At 40.1% G+C, this 18570-nt stretch overlaps 1 non-coding gene across 1 annotated transcript; it reads left to right on the top strand.

Moving 5' to 3' along the window:
• The first annotated feature begins 17790 nt into the window (after window positions 1-17790).
• LOC112804979 (small nucleolar RNA R71) lies at window positions 17791-17898 on the top strand. The gene has a single exon (XR_003203595.1). It is a non-coding gene; the product is annotated as a small nucleolar RNA R71 (small nucleolar RNA).
• Window positions 17899-18570: the final 672 nt, after the last annotated feature.

Genomic DNA, 18570 nt, shown 5'->3' with positions numbered 1-18570 from the left:
CCTCAATATCATTAATTCAAATAATAATCCGGAACATGGAATAATTCATAAATTAAATTATAAAAGTAAATGATCAATTCAAATGCCAGAATAAATAATTATGGAACTAAAATAGAAGAACATTAAAACCTAGATCCAGAGTTACTCTTAAAACAAGAAGAAATCCTAAATCCTAAAAAGAGAGAGAGAGAATATCTCTCTAGACGAAATCTAAATCATGGAAAAGTAGAATTATGCGAGCCTTCTTATGAATGGATGCATTCCCCCACTTTATAGTCTCTAATCTGTGTTCCCTGGGTCGAAAACTGGGTAAGAAACAGCCCAGAAATCACTTCCAGCGCTTTCTGGTCCGTACAGGTCGCGGAAAAGTGACGCGGCCACGTCGTCTACGCGACCGTGCGGATTGGGTGTTGGCCAGGTCACGCGTCCGCGTGACCCACGCGTTCGCGTCGCCTGGCGTCGGGGCAACTATGGTAAATTATATATCAAATCGAAGCCCCGGAAGTTAGCTTTCCAACGCAACTAGAACCGCATCGTTTGGACCTCTGTAGCTAACGTTATAGCCGTTTGAGTGCGAAGAGGTCAGACTGGACAGCTTAGCAGTTTCTCCAACTTCTTGCATTCCTTTCACTTTTGCATGCTTCCTTTCCATCCTCTGAGCCATTCCTGCCTTTATAATATCTGAAAACACTTAACACACATATCAAGACATCTAATGGTAATAAGAGAGGATTAATAATAAGCAAATATAAGATCAAAGAAGCATGTTTTCAATCATAGCATAAAATCAGGAAGGAAAATGTAAAACATGCGAATTGTATGAATAAGTGAGTAAAGAGTTGATAAAAACCACTCAATTGAGCACAAGATAAACCATAAAATGGTGGTTTGTTAGTGTGACATGGGGAAGAGTGTTATAGGATTAGGAGGTCAGGTGGGAATATGTTATGTGGGGATCCTGTGGGGTCCACAGATCCTGAGATGATCCTGTGGGGTCAACAGATCCTGAGGTGATCCTGTGGGGTCCACAGATCCTGAGGTGTCAAGGAATTACATCCCTGCACCAAATAGGCATGCAAAATGCCTTTGCATACCATTCTGGCATTTAAACGCCGAGGTGATGCACGTTCTGGGCGTTCAACGCCCATGTGTAGCATGTTCTGGGCGTTCAACGCCCATGTGTAGCATGTTTCTGGCGTTGAGTGCCAGATTCATGCTCTGTTCTGGCGTTCAGCGCCAGCTTTTCTCAAGGCATATTCCTGGCGTTCAAACGCCAGAATATTGCTTGTTTCTGGCATTCAGCGCCAGATTCATGCTCTGTTCTGGTGTTGAACGCCAGCCAGATGCTCCTTACTGGCGTTGAACGCCAGTCTGTCCTTCCTCCAAGGTGTGATTTTTCTTCTGCTGTTTTTGATTCTATTTTTAATTTTTATATTTTTTTTTGTGACTCCACATGATCATGTACCTAATAAAACACAAAATAACAATAAAATAAAATAAAAATTAGATAAATAAAATTGGGTTGCCTCCCAACAAGCGCTCTTTTAATGTCATTAGCTTGACAGTGGGCTCTCATGGAGCCTCACAGGTGATCAGGTCAATGTTGTATATTCCCAACACCAAACTTAGAGTTTGGATATGGGGTCTTAACACCAAACTTAGTGTTTGGTTGTGGCCTCCCAACACCAAACTTAGAGTTTGACTGTGGGGGCTCTTCTTGACACTGAACTGAGAGAAGCTCTTTGTGTTCACTCTCTTTTGTCACAGAGGGATGGCCATGTGCCTTAAACACCAGGTAGTCCCCATTCAATTGAAGGACTAATTCACCTCTGTTGATATCTATCACAGCTCCTGCTGTAGCTAGGAAAGGTCTTCCAAGGATGATGCATTCATCCTCTTCCTTCCCAGTGTCTAATATTATGAAATCAGCAGGGATGTAAAGGCCTTCAACCTTTACTAACACGTCCTCTACTACTCCATAAGCTTGTCTTAATGACTTGTCTGCCAATTGTAATGAGAACAAGGCAGGTTGTACCTCAATGATCCCCAGCTTCTCCATTACAGAGAGTGGCATAAGATTTATCCCTGACCCCAGATCACATAGAGCTTTTTCAAAGGTCATGGTGCCTATGGTACAAGGTATTAAGAACTTGCCAAGATCTTGTCTCTTTTGAGGTAAAATTTTCTGAATCCAGGTGCCTAGTTTACCAATGAGCAAGGGAGGTTCACCTTCCCAAGTCTCATTACCAACCAACTTGGCATTCAGCTTCATGATAGCTCCTAAATATTGAGCAACTTACTCTCCAGTCACATATTCATCCTCTTCAGAGGAAGAATAGTCTTCAGAGCTCATGAATGGCAAAAGGAGATTTAATGGAATCTCTATGGTCTCTATATGAGCCTCAGATTCCTTTGGATCCTTAATAGGAAACTCCTTCTTGCTTGAGAGACGTCCCAGGAGGTCTTCCTCACTAGGATTTTCATCCTTCTCCTCCCTTGTGCATTCGGCCATACTGATCACATCAATGGCCTTGCACTCTCCTTTTGGATTCTCTTCTGTATTGCTTGGGAGAATACTGGAAGGAGTTTCAATGACTTTCTTACTCAGCTGGCCCACTTGTGCCTCTAGATTTCTGATGGAGGATCTTGTTTCACTCATGAAACTGAAAGTGGCTTTTGACAGATCAGAAACTAGATTGGCTAAATTAGAAGTGTTTTGTTCAAAATTCTCTGTCTGTTGCTGAGAAGATGATGGAAAAGGCTTGCTATTGCTCAGCCTATTGCGTCCACTGACAAACCCCAATGTGACGGTTTATCTTGTATTCATTTTAGGGGATTTTATAACCTTTTACCCACATTTATTCAATGAAATAGCATGGTTTTGTATATTCTCCTTTAATTGTGCTTAAGAGTGAAAACATGCTTTTTAGGCCTTAAAATAGTTAAATCTAATTCACCTTGATTCCATTAGATGCCTTGATATGTTTGTTAAGTGATTTAAGGTTTAGGAGGCAAAGATTGGATCAAGGGAATGAAGAAAGAAGCATGAAAAGTTGGAGAACTCATGAAGAAATGAAAGAACCGGAAAGCTGTCAAGCCGACCTCTTCGCACTTAAACGACCATAACATGAGCTACAGAGATCCAAATGATGCGGTTCCAGTTGGGTTAGAAAGCTAACATCCGGGGCTTCGAAACGATATAAGATTTGCCATAGTTGCTACAAGTATGGAGGCGCACACGCGCAAAGTACGCGCACGCGCCGTTGCTGCCACCTAGTTCACTTAAAGCAACATGTGGCCAGCGATTTTAGAAGCCTTGTGGGCCCAATCCAACTCATTTCTGATGCTATTTAAGCCAAGGATTGAAGGGGAATCAACATACTCTCATACTTTACCATAAGTTAGTTACCATTAGTCATAGTTTAGTTTTAGAAGTAGTTAGAACTAGTTTCTAGAGAGAGAAGCTCTCACTCCTCTCTAGAATTATGATTAGGATTAGGTTTAGTTCTTAGATCTAGATTTAGATTCATCTTCTTCTACTTTTATCTTCTCAATTCCTTGTAGTTACATTCATTCTTCTCCTACTCTTTTGGTGTAATCTCTTTTATGTTGTTCTTCTATTTGTTGTAGATCTAGTATTGTTCCTTCTACTTTCTTTCAATTCAATTCAAGGTAATTCATGATAATTGTGTTTCTTTTGATTGTTGTTGTTAATTTCTTTCAAGAATTGTTGTTAGATTCTCTTCTTGTTGTCAATTTGCTTTGCTTTTCTTTTGTGCCTTCCAAGTGTTTGATGAAATGCTTGGTAGGATTTTAGTGTAGCTTTTGTTCCTCTTGGCTTTGGTTGAGTAATTAGTGACTCTTGAGTTATCTAATCCTTTTGTTGATTGATAATTAGAAGTTGCTAATTGATTTGAATGCCTCTAAAGCTAGTCTTTCCTTTAGGAGTTGATTAGGACTTGAGGAATCAAATTGATTCATCCACTTGACTTTCCTCCATGGTTAGAGGTTAACTAAGTGGGAGTAATGGATAATTTGTTATCACAATTGAGGAGGATAACTAGGATAGGACTTCTAGTTCTCATATCTTGCCAAGAGCTTTATTAGTTGTTAGGTTATTTCCCTTGCCATTTATAATTCTTGTCTATAATCTCAAAAACCCCAAAATAACTCACAACCAATAACAAGACACTTTATTGTAAATCCTAGGGAGAATGACCCGAGGTTTAAATACTTCGGTTTATAGATTTTAGGGGTTTGTACTTGTGACAAACAAATTTTTGTATGAGAGGATTATTGTTGGTTTAGAGACTATACTTCGACGAGATTTCATTTGTGAAATTGTAAACCGTCAAAAATCCAATCGTCAAAATGGCGCCGTTGCCGGGGAGTTGCAATGGTGTTATGTTATTGGTTGTTGTATATATGTGAATAGTGTGAATATCTTGTTTTTTTTTTGCTTTATTTGTTAGTTGTAGAATTTTATTTCTCTTGTTTTCCATTATCTTTTGATTTTTGTTCTCTCCTTCCATTATGAATTCTCATTTTGGCTATGAGTGTGATTACAACTATGTTGTAGAAAGTGGAGATTACAATGGAGATGTGTATCAAGGATGGGACAACCAAAGGTGGGAGGAGCCATATGCATATGATCAATCTTCATGGCAACAACCCCCACCAATGCACTATGAAGAAGAGACATTCTATGATGCATATCAATCCAATGGCTATGGTGAATCCCCTTGTGACTTTCAAGAACCACCACCATATGCCTATGATCCATACCCTCAACATAATTCTCAACCATACTCACAAGCCCCTTCTTACCAACCACCTTCATATGACCCTAATCCATATCTATCACACCAACCAACTTTTGAGCCATATGAGCCATATATGGAACCACCACAATATCAACCCTTTCAAGAGCCACCCCCTCCATATTATTACCAAGATGAACCACCTCCAATATACGAAAATTTCCAACCACAAGATGAATACTACTTTCCACCACAACCTTCCATGGAAGAATACTCATATCCTTCAATCCAAGAGCCTTATGGTCCTACTCATGATATCCAAGAGGAACAAGAGTCAAGGGATCATCTCAAGGAAGCATTGGATCAATTTCAAGCAACCATGGAGTGTGTTATGCAACAAGTGGAAAGAATGGAAAATATTAAACCACCACAATTCTACCAAGAAGAACCATCTTCCTACTATGAACCCTTCCCCCAAAATGAGGAACCCTTCCACCCACCCCAACCTCTAATGGATGAAACCCTTGGTGTTCTTGTTCAAGGACAAGAAGAGATGAAAAGGGATGTGCAAAATTTTATGGCCGCCTTGGATGCGGTAACAAATCAATTAGCCTCCCAATGCTTGAACACTCAAGGAACTCACATGGCTACATGTGGAGAATCAAATGAAGAGCATAGCATGAAGGAGAGATTGGAAACTCCGGTGGGAAATGAGGGAAGTTGCTTTGTATTGGAACAATTGGAGGAAGCTTTAATTGTTGAAGACACGGAAGAAGTGGTAGAAGACTTAGGAGATGCGGAGCCTCCATGGGAACATAGAGTTGAAGAAAATCCCTCCAAGATGATTGAAATTGATGCTAGGAAGGAAAGTGCACACCTTCCAAGGCATATTCCATATGAAGACTTGGATGGGATAGAGAAAGAATTGAGTTCCCTTGGTGATGAAGATCAAGCATCAAGTCTTAGTGGTAAAGAATCTTTTGAGCATGAAGAACATTCTCCGGTTGGATTTGAAAGCGTTGAGGAGGTGGAGGCAATCAAGGAAGCAAACAAGGGAGTAGAGCTTGCAAGGACATTGGAGATACCTCTCCCCAAGCCACCACCATCCACTCCCTCATTCAAGTGGGTAAATTCCTTATACTCAAGCTTTATTATTCCCCTTGAATATGGTTTGCTTGAAACGGATGGTCAACTTAGATATATTTGTGGCTTTAAGAGTAAAAAGGAGATGGTTAGTGGTTGGAAGCATCATTCTAGGTTCACTATGGTCACATGTCCAAAGCTTGATAGCAAAGGTTGGTGCATAACTAGAGTACATGGGTCTAGAAGGATGTTTGGTCAATTTGTTGAGAATTCACCTTGCTCACCACCCACATGGATTAATGATAATCAACTTGGAGATGGGTGTGAAGACAAAATATGGGATCCGGGAACACATGAGGATCAACATTGGGAGCCCATGGTTTGTGAAGAACTCCATCAAAGCTTGGAGATATTAATCTTGAATGATGGAGCTTATTGGAAGTCCAAGCATTGGTGGAAGTTCCAAGATGAGTACAAGCACAAGCCACCTTGAGAGAAGCTCCCCATAAGTCCAACTTAAGGACAATAAACAAAAGTGCTAGGTGGGAGACAACCCACCATGGTAACTTCTTTTCATTTTCTCTTTTGTAAATATTTGGTAGAATTAGTCTAATTTCATGATTTGTTTAGTTAGTTGAGTATATTTGGTAGTTTAATATGTTAAATAAGGTTTTATGGTGTTTTGGTAGCTGTTTGGAGGTTTGGAATGCTTAGATTGGTGCAAAAACATAGAAAAATTTTGAAAAATAGAGCACCATCCACGCGTACGCGCACTGCGTGCGTACGCGTGCATCAAGCATTTTGGACCATCCACGCGAGCGCGCCATGCACGCGTACGCGTGGATTGAGAAGTTCCACCTTCCATACCTTGACCCGAGAGTTAGGCCTGCACTGTGCGGAAATTGGGCCTGAGGCACAAACCTATTTGCGCGCTTGCGCACATGACGCGTACGCGCCACTCTCGAAATAAGCCATCGACGCGCGCGCGCCATGCGTGCGTACGCGTGGATGCCCTTTCTTCCATCCACTTCTTTTCTTCTCCTCTTTCCATTTCTTTCCTTCTCCTTTCTTCTTCCCTTCTTCTACCCCTCATCCAACACTTCCAAACACCATGGATAACCATTTATATTAGTTAGTTTTAGTTTAGTTTTCATTTTATTTTCTCTCTTTTCATCATAAGTGTTGGATTATTGACTTTGTTTACTATGCATTGCTTCCCCCTTATTGCCTAAATGCTAATTTAGCATTAATGTTTTTAGATAATCTTTGTTGGATCCTATGATTGAGATTATATTTTGCTACTTGGTCTTGAGTTTTTCATGCTTATCTTTTGAAAAATACCAAGTGATGAGAATTGCCTTCGAGCTTGTAACTCTTCTTGAATTACATGATTTGGCCACCATGTGATTTGAGCCTTATTTTGTGATTAGGCAACCTCTTGATGATGGATGATGATGTGCATTTACCTTAATGCATGGTATTTCATGATCATACGCATCCATATGTGTTTAGCTTGAATGCTTCCATGCTTCTTTAATGCTTGTTTTACCTTACAAGTTCACTTAAAGCATCTCAAGCACACTAGAATGAGTAAAGTGCATGCCTCTTTTGTGACATAACTTTTATGCTAATGTGTGTTCTAAACCACGCAATTTAGAATTCACACACCTATTTGTCATTAATGTCACACTAATTCACTCACTCAATTCTAGTAATTTACCTCATTCCAACAAAGTATGCTTCCTTGATTTTGTATTGTCTCATCTTATGGTGTTATATTTTTGTTTTTCATGAACAATGCACCACAAGCAAACATGGAAGCAAGACTAAGAACACACAGTAACTCGGAGAGTCGCCGTACCCCCTTACTCATCTTTGAGTGCACCGAGGACGGTGCAAACTTTTAAGTGTGGGGAGGTCGTCCGACCGGTCGGCGATTTTAGGTGACAAGTTTCTAATTCCAACACTTTTGCATTTCATTCTAGGATTTTAGGATTTTTACTTGCATTTTCTTATTTTTGCATAGGTATACACAATAAGCTTAGTCAAAATAATGAAATTTTTCAAGGATTTCTATCTATAGGGCACCCCAATTGATTTGAGTGAAAACTTTTTCATAGAACTTGCTTGAATTATATATATTGTGGATCATATTTTTGAGCTAAGAACACAAGCAAGTGAGATTTGAGCCTAATGGTGTGGTTACACCCTATAACCACTTATTTTCCTTCTTGTGTGCATTATTCTCTTCCTATAATTGTAATCTTTGATTTGTTTGATTCTTTATGTCCATTATTTTGTGTATTCATGCATTTATATGATTGAGGCCATCATTTCATTTAGCTCACTTACCCAAAAAGCCTTACCTTTTATCTTCCATTGTTAGCCAAATTTGAGCCTATGATTAACCCACTTTGTTCTTAATTTTAGCACATTACAAGCCTAAAGCGAAAAACAATAAATGTCCTTAATTTGGATCTTTGATTGGCTTAGACTAGTGTGTGTGAGTATCATTCAAGTGTGGGAATCTTGGGACATTGGGTGAATAAAAGGGTAGTTTTGTATTTTTATTGAAAATATTAGGAATTGGGTACATGCTCATGTATTGATCAAATGTAAAACCTTATGCATTGAGGTTCTTGTATATAGAAAGAAATAAAAATGAGAAAAACAAAAGAAAAAAAGAAAAAAAAAGTATGGAAAAGAAAAAAATATAGAAAAAGAAAGAAAAAGAAGAAAAAGAAAGAAATAAAAAGGGGACAAAATGCCCCAAAGCAAAGTGAAGCTCAATAAGATCAATGCATAATTGTTGTGAAATGAAAAGGGATACATGAGTATGTGAAAAAGTGAGGAATGGGTAGTTAGATTAGAACTTAATTGTATAGGATGTCATAGGCTAGGTGGGAAGTTTAAGCTTATCAAAGATTCAAATTCCAAGCTCACTTAACCAAATATGCATCCTACCTTGACCCTAGCCCCATTACAACCTATGAAAAGACCTCATGATATATGTATGCATGCATGAAATATTTGTTGATTGTTAGAAGAAAAACAAATCTTAGAAACCATGATTAGGAGAGAATTGAGAGAATCGACCCTAAACACTTGAGCGAATAGAGTGCAAACACTACCAGTGAGGGTTTGATGCTCAATTACATGTTTTCACCTATGATCATCTCTTCATGCAAGTTTGTAAAAATATTTAATAACTCAATTCAATTGTGGATTAGACTTGCTAGTCCTTAGCCCTTGTGCATATATGCTTCTTGGGAATTGATTTATTTTGACCAAGCAATTGCACTCATTTAGATAGTTGCATATGAGTAGATTGCATTTAGTTAGTTTCCACTAAATAAATGCCATACCCTTTGCTTTCTCTTGGTTTAAGCATGATGACATGCTTGGTTTAAGTGTGGGGAGGTTGACAAACCCCAATGTGACGGTTTATCTTGTATTCATTTTAGGGGATTTTATAACCTTTTACCCACATTTATTCAATGAAATAGCATGGTTTTGTATATTCTCCTTTAATTGTGCTTAAGAGTGAAAACATGCTTTTTAGGCCTTAAAATAGTTAAATCTAATTCACCTTGATTCCGTTAGATGCCTTGATATATTTGTTAAGTGATTTAAGGTTTAGGAGGCAAAGATTGGATCAAGGGAATGAAGAAAGAAGCATGAAAAGTTGGAGAACTCATGAAGAAATGAAAGAACCGGAAAGCTGTCAAGCCGACCTCTTCGCACTTAAACGAGCATAACTTGAGCTACAGAGGTCCAAATGATGCGGTTCCAGTTGGGTTAGAAAGCTAACATCCGGGGCTTCGAAACGATATAAGATTTGCCATAGTTGCTACAAGTATGGAGGCGCGCACGCGCAAAGTACGCGCACGCGCCGTTGCTGCCACCTAGTTCACTTAAAGCAACATGTGGCCAGCGATTTTAGAAGCCTTGTGGGCCCAATCCAACTCATTTCTGATGCTATTTAAGCCAAGGATTGAAGGGGAATCAACATACTCTCATACTTTACCATAAGTTAGTTACCATTAGTCATAGTTTAGTTTTAGAAGTAGTTAGAACTAGTTTCTAGAGAGAGAAGCTCTCACTCCTCTCTAGAATTAGGATTAGGATTAGGTTTAGTTCTTAGATCTAGATTTAGATTCATCTTCTTCTACTTTTATCTTCTCAATTCCTTGTAGTTACATTCATTCTTCTCCTACTCTTTTGGTGTAATCTCTTTTATGTTGTTCTTCTATTTTATTGTAGATCTAGTATTGTTCCTTCTACTTTCTTTCAATTCAATTCAAGGTAATTCATGATAATTGTGTTTCTTTTGATTGTTGTTGTTAATTTCTTTCAAGAATTGTTGTTAGATTCTCTTCTTGTTGTCAATTTGCTTTGCTTTTCTTTTGTGCCTTCCAAGTGTTTGATGAAATGCTTGGTAGGATTTTAGTGTAGCTTTTGTTCCTCTTGGCTTTGGTTGAGTAATTAGTGACTCTTGAGTTATCTAATCCTTTTGTTGATTGATAATTAGAAGTTGCTAATTGATTTGAATGCCTCTAAAGCTAGTCTTTCCTTTAGGAGTTGATTAGGACTTGAGGAATCAAATTGATTCATCCACTTGACTTTCCTCCATGGTTAGAGGTTAACTAAGTGGGAGTAATGGATAATTTGTTATCACAATTGAGGAGGATAACTAGGATAGGACTTCTAGTTCTCATATCTTGCCAAGAGCTTTATTAGTTGTTAGGTTATTTCCCTTGCCATTTATAATTCTTGTCTATAATCTCAAAAACCCCAAAATAACTCACAACCAATAACAAGACACTTTATTGTAAATCCTAGGGAGAATGACCCGAGGTTTAAATACTTCGGTTTATAGATTTTAGGGGTTTGTACTTGTGACAAACAAATTTTTGTATGAGAGGATTATTGTTGGTTTAGAGACTATACTTCGACGAGATTTCATTTGTGAAATTCTAAACCGTCAAAAATCCAATCGTCATCCACCATTGTTAAAGCCTTGTTGAGGCTTTTGTTGATCCTTCCATGAGAAATTTGGATGATTTCTCCATGATGAATTATAGGTGTTTCCATAAGGTTTACCCATGTAATTAACCTCTGCCATTGCAGGGTTCTCAGGATCATAAGCTTCTTCAAAAGCTGCCTCTTTAGTACTGTTGGATGCATTTTGCCATCCATTCAGACTTTGAGAGATCATGTTGACTTGCTGAGTCAACACTTTGTTCTGAGCCAATATGGTATTTAGAGCATCAATTTCAAGAACTCCCTTCCTCTGAGGTGTCCCATTATTCACGGAATTCCACTTAGAAGTGTACATGAATTGGTTATTTGCAACCATGTCAATGAGTTCCTGAGCTTCTGCAGGTGTTTTCTTTAGGTGGATGGATCCACCTGCAGAATGGTCCAATGACATTTTCGAAAACTCAGATAGACCATAATAGAATATATCTAATATGGTCCATTCTGAAAACTTGTCAGATGGACACCTTTTGGTCAACTGCTTGTATCTTTCCCAAGCATCATATAGGGATTCACCATCTTTTTGTTTGAAGGTCTGAACATCCACTCTAAGCTTGCTCAGCTTTTGAGGAGGAAAAAATTTATCCAAGAAGGCCATGACCAGCTTCTCCCAAGAGTCCAGGCTATCCTTAGGTTGTGAATCCAACCATATTCTAGCTCTGTCTCTTACAGCAAAAGGGAAAAGCATGAGTGGTGCGCGAAATTGTGAACAATACTTTTTCACAACTCTCATAATCCCCGGTCATGAACCCCAAAGACTTGGTAGCTCAATACCATGGCATTACACAACTTCGCACAACTAACCAGCAAGTGCACTGGGTCGTCCAAGTAATAAACCTTACGCGAGTAAGGGTCGATCCCACGGAGATTGTTAGTATTGAAGCAAGCTATGGTCATCTTGTAAATCTTAGTCAGGCAAACTCAAATAGTAATGGTGATGAACGAAAATAACACAAAGGTAAAGATAGAGATACTTATGTAATTCATTGGTAGGAACTTCAGATAAGCGCATGAAGATGCCTTCCCTTCCGTCTCTCTGCTTTCCTACTGTCTTCATCCAATCCTTCTTACTCCTTTCCATGGCAAGCTTAAGCAAGGGTTTCACCGTTGTCAGTGGCTACCTCCCATCCTCTCAGTGAAAGCGATTGCATATGCTCTGTCACAGCATAGCGGAATTCATCTGTCGGTTCTCAATCAGGCCGGAATAGAATCCAGTGATTCTTTTGTGTCTGTCACTAACGCCCCGCCTTCAGGAGTTTGAAGCACGTCACAGTCATTCAGTCATTGAATCCTACTCAGAACACCACAGACAAGGTTAGACCTTCCGGATTCTCTTGAATGCCGCCATCAGTTCTCGCCTATACCACGAAGACTCTGATCTCACGGAATGGTTGGCTCGTTTGTCAGACGAGCACTCGGTTGTCAGGCGATCAACCATGCATCGTGCAATCAGGAATCCAAGAGATATTCACTAGAGCCTTGATCGCTTGTAGAACAAGAGTGGTTGTCAGTCACCTTGTTCATGGGTGAGAATGATGATGAGTGTCACGGATCATCACATTCATCAAGTTGAAGAACAAGTGATATCTTAGAACAAGAACAAGCGGAATTGAATGGAAGAACAATAGTAATTGCATTAATACTCGAGGTACAGCAGAGCTCCACACCTTAATCTATGGTGTGTAGAAACTCCACCGTTGAAAATACATAAGCATAAGGTCTAGGCATGGCCGAATGGCCAGCCTCCCAAAGAGGGTTCAATCATAAAAACATGATCAAAAGATCCAAAGATCGAAAGACTCCCTAATACAATAGTCAAAGGTCCTACTTATAGAAAACTAGTAGCCTAAGGTGTACAGAAATGAGTAAATGACATAAAAATCCACTTTCGGGCCCACTTGGTGTGTGCTTGGGCTGAGCAATGAAGCATTTTCGTGCAGAGACTCTTCTTGGAGTTAAACGCCAGCTTTAGTGCCAGTTTGGGCGTTTAACTCCCATTTGGGTGCCAGTTCCAGCGTTTAACGCTGGGATTCCTGAGGGTGACTTTGAACGCCGGTTTGGGCCATCAAATCTTGGGCAAAGTATGGACTATCATATATTGCTGGAAAGCCCAGGATATCTACTTTCCAACGCCGTTGAGAGCGCGCCAATTGGGCTTCTGTAGCTCCAGAAAATCCACTTCGAATGCAGGGAGGTCAGAATCCAACAGCATCTGCAGTCCTTTTCAGTCTCTGAATCAGATTTTTGCTCAGGTCCCTCAATTTCAGCCAGAAAATACCTGAAATCACAGAAAAACACACAAACTCATAGTAAAGTCCAGAAAAGTGAATTTTAACTAAAAACTAATAAAAACATACTAAAAACTAACTATATCATACCAAAAACATACTAAAAACAATGCCAAAAAGCATACAAATTATCCGCTCATCACAACACCAAACTTAAATTGTTGCTTGTCCTCAAGCAACTAAAAATCAAATAAGATAAAAAGAAGAGAATATGCAATGAATTTCAAAAACATCTATGAAGATCAGTATTAATTAGATGAGCGGGGCTTTTAGCTTTTTGCCTCTGAATAGTTTTGGCATCTCACTCTATCCTTTGAAATTCAGAATGATTGGCTTCTTTAGGAACTCAGAATCCAGATAGTGTTATTGATTCTCCTAGTAGAGTATGATGATTCTTGAACATAGCTACTTATTGAGTCTTGGCTGTGGCCCAAAGCACTCTGTCTTCCAGTATTACCACCGGATACATACATGCCACAGACACATAATTGGGTGAACCCTTTCAGATTGTGACTCAGCTTTGCTAAAGTCCCCAATTAGAGGTGTCCAGGGTTCTTAAGCACACTCTTATTGCCTTGGATCACAACTTTATTTTTCTTTCTTCCTTTTTTTTCGTTTTCTTTTCTTTTTCTCTTTTTTTCTCTTTTTTTTTCATAGCTTTTTCTTGCTTCAAGAATCATTTTTATGATTTTTCAGATCCTCAGTAACATGTCTCCTTTTTCATCATTCTTTCAAGAGCCAACTTTCATGAACCACAAATTCAAAAGACATATGCACTGTTTAAGCATACATTCAGAAAACAAAAATATTGCCACCACATCAAAATAATTAAACTGTTATAAAATTCAAAATTCATGCAATCCTTTTCTTTTTCAATTAAGCACATTTTTATTCAAGAAAGGTGATGGATTCATAGGACATTCATAACTTTAAGGCATAGACACTAGGACACTAATGATCACAAGACACAAACATGGATAAACAGAAGCATAAAATTCGAAAAACAGAAGAATAAAGAACAAGGAAATCAAGGAATGGGTCCACCTTAGTGATGGCGGCTCTTCCTTGCTCTTGAAGATCCTATGGAGTGCTTGAGCTCCTCAATGTCTCTTCCTTGTCTTTGTTGCTCCTCCCTCATGATTCTTTGATCTTCTCTAATCTCATGAAGGATGATGGAGTGTTCTTGATGCTCCACCCTTAGTTATCCCATGTTGGAACTCAACTCTCCTAGGGAGGTGTTTAATTGCTCCCAATAGTCTTGTGGAGGAAAGTGCATCCCTTGAGTAATCTCAGGGATCTCATGATGAGTGGGATCTCTTGTGTGCTCCATCCTCTTCTTAGTGATGGGCTTGTCCTCATCAATGGGGGTGTCTCCCTCTATGTCAACTCCAACTGAATAACAGAGGTGACAAATGAGATGAGGAAAGGCTAACCTTGCCAAGGTAGAGGACTTGTCTGCCACCTTATAGAGTTCTTGGGCTATAACCTCATGAACCTCTATTTCTTCTCCAATCATGATGCTATGGATCATGATAGCCCGGTCTATGGTAACTTCGGACCGGTTGCTAGTGGGAATGATTGAGCGTTGTATGAACTCTAACCATCCTCTAGCCACGGGCTTGAGGTCATGCCTTCTTAATTGGACCGGCTTTCCTCTTGAATCTCTCTTCCATTGGGCGCCCTCTTCACATATGACTGTGAGGACTTGGTCCAACCTTTGATCAAAGTTGACCCTTCTTGTGTAAGGATGTTCATCTCCTTGCATCATAGGCAAGTTGAACGCCACCCTCACACTTTCCGGACTAAAATCCAAGTATTTCCCCCGAACCATAGTAAGATAATTCTTTGGATTCGGGTTCACACTTTGGTCATGGTTCTTGGTGATCCATGCATTGGCATAGAACTCTTGAACCATCAAGATTCCGACTTGTTGAATGGGGTTGGTAAGAACTTCCCAACCTCTTCTTCGGATCTCATGTCGGATCTCTGGATATTCACCCTTTTTGAGTGAAAAAAGGACCTCGGGGATCACCTTCTTCAAGGCCACAACTTCATAGAAATGGTCTTGATGCACCCTTGAGATGAATCTCTCCATCTCCCATGACTCGGAGGTGGAAGCTTTTGCCTTCCCTTTCCTCTTTCTAGAGGTTTCTCCGGCCTTGGATGCCATAAATGGTTATGGAAAAACAAAAAGCAATGCTTTTACCACACCAAACTTAAAATGTTTGCTCGTCCTCGAGCAAAAGAAGAAAGAAGAGAGTAGAAGATGAAGAAATGGAGGAGAAAGAGAATGGCTTTTGATTTCGGCCAAGAAGGGGAGAAGTGGTGTGTATGTTTGAATGGTGAGGTAGGTGGGGTTTTATGAAGGATGGATGTGAGTGGTGGAGAGAAAGATGGGATTTGATAGGTGAGGGGTTTTTGGGGAAGAGGTGTTGAGGTGATTGGTGAAGAAGAGAGAGAGTGGTAGGGTAGGTGGGGATCCTGTGGGGTCCACAGATCCTGAGGTGTCAAGGAAAAGTCATCCCTGCACCAAATGGCATGCAAAATCACGTTTTGTGCCATTTCTGGCGTTAAACGCCATGCTGGTGCCCATTTCTGGCGTTTAACGCCAGCTTCTTGCCCCTTTTTGGCGTTTAACGCCAGTCTGGTGCCCCTTTCTGGCGTTAAACGCCCAGAATGGTGCCAGACTGGGCGTTAAACGCCCAACAGCTAACCTCATTGGCGTTTAAACGCCAGTGGGTGCGTCCTCCAGGGTGTGCTATTTTTCTTCCTGTTTTTCATTCTGTTTTTGCTTTTTTCATGGATTTTGTGACTTCTTATGATCATCAACCTACAAAAGACAGAAAATAACAAAAGAAAATAGTTAATTATAAAACATTGGGTTGCCTCCCAACAAGCGCTTCTTTATTGTCACTAGCTTGACAGAGGACTCTCATGGAGCCTTACAGATACTCAGAACCGTGTTGGAACCTCCCAACACCAAACTTAGAGTTTGAATGTGGGGGTTCAACACCAAACTTAGAGTTTGGTTGTGGCCTCCCAACACCAAACTTGGAGTTTAACTGTGGGGGCTCAGTTTGGCTCTGTTTTGAGAGAAGCTCTGCATGCTTCTTCTCCATGATGACAGAGGGATACCCTTGGGCCTTAAACACCAAGGATTCTTCATTCATTTGAATGATCAACTCTCCTCTATCAACATCAATCACAGCCCTTGCTGTGGCTAGGAAGGGTCTGCCAAGGATGATGGATTCATCCATGCACTCCCCAGTCTCTAGGACTATGAAATCAGTAGGGATGTAATGGTCTTCAACTTTAACCAGAACATCCTCTACAAGTCCATAGGCTTGTTTTCTTGAGTTGTCTGCCATCTCTAGTGAGATTTTTGCAGCTTGCACCTCAAAGATCCCTAACTTCTCCATTACAGAGAGGGGCATGAGGTTTACACTTGACCCTAAGTCACACAAGGCCTTCTTGAAGGTCATGGTGCCTATGGTACAAGGTATAGAAAACTTCCCAGGATCTTGCCTCTTTTGAGGCAGTGTCTGCCTAGACAAGTCATCCAGTTCCTTTGTGAGCAAAGGGGGTTCATCCTCCCAAGTCTCATTTCCAAATAACTTGTCATTTAGCTTCATGATTGCTCCAAGGTATTTAGCAACTTGCTCTTCAGTGACATACTCATCCTCTTCAGAGGAAGAATACTCATCAGAGCTCATGAATGGCAGAAGTAAGTCCAATGGAATCTCTATGGTCTCATTTTGAGCCTCAGATTCCCATGGTTCCTCATTAGAGGCCAGTGGACGTCCAGTGAGGTCTTCCTCAGTGGTGTTCACTGCCTCTCCTTCCTCCCAGAATTCGGCCATGTTGATGGCCTTGCACTCTCCTTTTGGATTTTCTTCTGTATTGCTTGGGAGATTACTAGGAGGGAGTTCAGTAATTTTCTTGCTCAGCTGACCCACTTGTCCTTCCAAGTTTCTAATGGAAGACCTAGTTTCAGTCATGAAACTTTGAGTGGCTTTGATTAGATCAGAGACCATGGTTGCTAAGTCAGAGTTATTCTGCTTAGAACTCTCTGTCTGTTGCTGAGAAGATGATGGAAAAGGCTTGCTATTGCTAAACCTGTTTCTTCCACCATTATTATTATTGAAATCTTGTTGAGGTCTCTATTGATCCTTCCATGAAAGATTTGGATGATTCCTCCATGAAGGATTATAGGTGTTTCCAAAGGGTTCTCCCATGTAATTCACCTCTTCTATTGAAGGGTTCTCAGGATCATAAGCTTCTTCCTCAGATGAAGCTTCCTTAGTACTGCTTGGTGCATTTTGCATTCCAGACAGACTTTGAGAAATCATATTGACTTGTTGAGTCAATATTTTGTTCTGAGCCAATATGGCATTCAGAGTGTCAATCTCAAGAACTCCTTTCTTCTGACTAGTCCCATTGTTCACAGGATTTCTTTCAGAAGTGTACATGAATTGGTTATTTGCAACCATTTCAATCAGTTCTTGAGCTTCTGCAGGCGTCTTCTTCAAATGAAGAGATCCTCCAGCAGAGCTATCCAAAGACATCTTGGATAGTTCAGAGAGACCATCATAGAAAATACCTATGATGCTCTATTCAGAAAGCATATCAGAAGGACACTTTCTGATTAATTGTTTGTATCTTTCCCAAGCTTCATAGAGGGATTCTCCTTCCTTCTGTCTGAAGGTTTGGACTTCCGCTCTAAGCTTACTCAATTTTTGAGGTGGAAAGAACTTTGCCAAGAAGGCATTGACTAGCTTTTCCCAAGAGTCTAGGCTTTCTTTAGGTTGAGAGTCCAACCATGTTCTAGCTCTGTCTCTTACAGCAAAAGGGAATAGCATAAGTCTGTAGACCTCAGGGTCAACCCCATTAGTCTTAACAGTGTCACAGATTTGCAAGAATTCAGCTAAAAACTAATGAGGATCTTCCAATGGAAGTCCATGGAACTTGCAATTCTGTTGCATTAGAGAAACTAATTGAGGCTTAAGCTCAAAGTTGTTTGCTCCAATGGCAGGGATAGAGATGCTTCTCCCATAGAAATCAGGAGTAGGTGCAGTAAAGTCACCCAGCAACTTCCTTGCATTGTTGGCATTATTGTTGTTTTCGGCTGCCATGAGTTCTTCTTCTTTGAAGAATTCGGTCAGGTGCTCTAAAGAGAGTTGTGCTTTGGCTTCTCTGAGCTTTCTTTTCAAGGTCCTTTCAGGTTCAGGATCAGCCTCAACAAGAATGCCTTTGTCTTTACTCCTGCTCATATGAAAGAGAAGAGAACAAGAAAATGTGGAATCCTCTATGTCATAGTATAGAGATTCCTTTAGGTGTCAGAGGAAAAGAAGAGTAGAAGACAGAAGTAGAAAATTCGAACTTATCAAAGAAGATGGAGT

Source organism: Arachis hypogaea, chromosome 5, assembly GCF_003086295.3.
Source record: "Arachis hypogaea cultivar Tifrunner chromosome 5, arahy.Tifrunner.gnm2.J5K5, whole genome shotgun sequence".
NCBI lineage: Eukaryota > Viridiplantae > Streptophyta > Magnoliopsida > Fabales > Fabaceae > Arachis > Arachis hypogaea.
This window is presented reverse-complemented; position numbering and strand designations above follow the sequence as displayed.